This window comes from Brachionichthys hirsutus, unplaced genomic scaffold (genome assembly GCF_040956055.1).
Source record: "Brachionichthys hirsutus isolate HB-005 unplaced genomic scaffold, CSIRO-AGI_Bhir_v1 contig_445, whole genome shotgun sequence".
NCBI classification, from domain to species: Eukaryota; Metazoa; Chordata; class Actinopteri; order Lophiiformes; family Brachionichthyidae; genus Brachionichthys; species Brachionichthys hirsutus.
Genome location: NW_027180348.1, coordinates 72,736 through 75,000, shown reverse-complemented (window position 1 = coordinate 75,000; position 2,265 = coordinate 72,736). Strand labels below are relative to the sequence as shown.

The following is a 2,265-nucleotide window of genomic DNA, read 5'->3' as shown; positions in this document are numbered from 1 at the left end:
CCCCCTGCTGGACGGAGGACAGAACGCGCGCCTACCTGGTGATGACGTGCAGAAGCTGGTCGGTCAACGCCGCCGCCAGCACCCGCTCTGGGTACTGATAGACCGACAGGCGCTCGACACAACCCTTCAGGCTGTACAGATAACCGGAGGAGGGCAGGGAGAAGAAGCAGAAGACGCAGGCCGGGCCGTCCGGGGGTGCCGACTGATGTCCTGGGGGGGGGGGGGGGGGGAGACAAGCAGCCGCCGCGTCGGTTCAATCGTTCACGTGCAACGCCGCTAGTCAGCAGTAAGGATCGTAACGTCCTGCAAACAGCGAAGCTGGAGAAGACATTAGAGGCATCAAAGGTTAGCGTTAGCATTAGCGCCGCTACTGACGGGTGAAGAGCGGACGAAGCTGAAGGGACTGGAGCAGAATCTCCTCGGCAACGCCGCCCGGGGACGAGTCCGGGATCAAACTCCTGCAGGACGGAAGAGAAAACAGCTGGGCTGAGAAAAGGAGGCTCGCCACGAGGAGGAGGACGTCTCGCTGGCGTGGACGCACCTAAAGAGGACGTAAGACACCGAGGACCGTCCCCCGTCCTCCAGCCCGGTCCTCTCAACGCTCACGTGGACGCCGCAGTCTTTAGCTCGATCCCCGAGCAACTCCTGGTGCCGCGGGAGGACCAGGAAATCAGGCTGGTCGTCTACATGATGCGCCGCGCACGCACACGCACGCACACACACACGCACACGCACGCACACACGCACACGCACACGCACGCACACACACACACACAGGAGGTGAAACTGTCGCAGCGTCCAATAGAAACCGGGATCCGACGAAGGTGGTTTGAGACCAACCTTGATTTGTGTCGGGCGATTCTTCCTGGACTTCGGGCTCGGATGACGCCTCGAGTTTCAGAACCAGCACCTCCAGCTCCGTCTGCATGGCCACGTAGCTGTCACACAGCGCCACCTGGTGGGCGGAGGACGCAGAGGGATGACGACGGGCTTTCAATTTCAGCCGTCAGACAGCAAATAGGAAGTACCTGCTTCGGCGTGAGCTCTGACAGATGCAGGATAACCGAGCGTTCGAAATCCAGGATGGAGACGGTCTGACTCGGACCGGGGTTCTGATGAGCGCCGGGCCCGGCGCCCTGGAGGATCTGCTGGGTTTAGGAGAAAGAAACATTTGGTCGTTTCAAGCTGAGGCCGCGGGTCGGCGCCCTGGGTCCTCACCAGGCTGTGCTGGTTCTGGTCGGAGCTCTGGGTCCTTACCAGGCTGTGCTGGTTCTGGTCGGCGCTCTGGGTCCTTACCAGGCTGTGCTGGTTCTGGTCGGAGCCCTGGGTCCTTACCAGGCTGTGCTGGTTCTGGTCGGCGCTCTGGGTCCTTACCAGGCTGTGCTGGTTCTGGTCGGCGCTCTGGGTCCTTACCAGGCTGTGCTGGTTCTGGTCGGAGCCCTGGGTCCTTACCAGGCTGTTCTGGTTCTGTCTCCTCAGAGTAAACAGAACCAGGGTGTTGCCACACCCGACCAGAAGGTCTCCCGTGACGGCGCAGCACGCCACGGCGACGGGGCGCTCCGACAGAGGGATCTCGATGATCTCCATCTGGGCTCCGCCCCGCATGGACCCGCCCCGCAGCAGGTGGCCTAACAAGCGCACCCCGACCCGGGCCCGCTCCTCTGCCTGAACAGAAAGCCAGGCAGACATGTCTAAGCGATCCCAGATGACGTCACGTAAACGGGAGAAAGCGTACCTGGTGGCGCCAGTTAGTGTAAACCCTCAGGTAGGTGGCGCTGTTCTTCTCCTCGATGGTGACGAGGTAATCTCCTGGATGGGGGGGGGGGGGGGGGGGGGCGTTACCCAGGTGATGACCTGTGTTGATGCGATTTGTGCTCATTCTGACCCATCTTGCTGTGCTGAATGCTCGCCACGGCGCCCATGGTGGCGAAGCGGCAGATGAGCGGGCAGCTCCCCTGCTCCAGGTCGTAGGCCTCCACCTTCGAGAGTCCGACACATCGCGTCACAACAGGGTCGCCGCGGCAACACTACGTTTCAGAATAAGATGACCTTGCATCCTCCGGTTGCCACGACGAACAGCGCCCCGCCTCCACAGCAGACGAGCCCAGGCTCCTGCTCCACCTGAACCGCAGGGGGGGGGGGGTAAGACTCGATGGGGGGGGGGGGGGGGCATGGTCTGAATCAGAACCTTCCACTCACCTGCACGATGTGCTGTGAGGAGAACGGGTGGCAGTTGTACACGTGCACCATGTTCAGGCAGGACCC

The 2,265-nt window shown here is 62.1% G+C and overlaps 1 pseudogene; it reads right to left on the bottom strand.

Moving 5' to 3' along the window:
- The window catches only part of LOC137913866 (BLOC-2 complex member HPS3-like), a 6,326-nt pseudogene extending 4,061 nt beyond the window's left edge, over window positions 1–2,265 (bottom strand).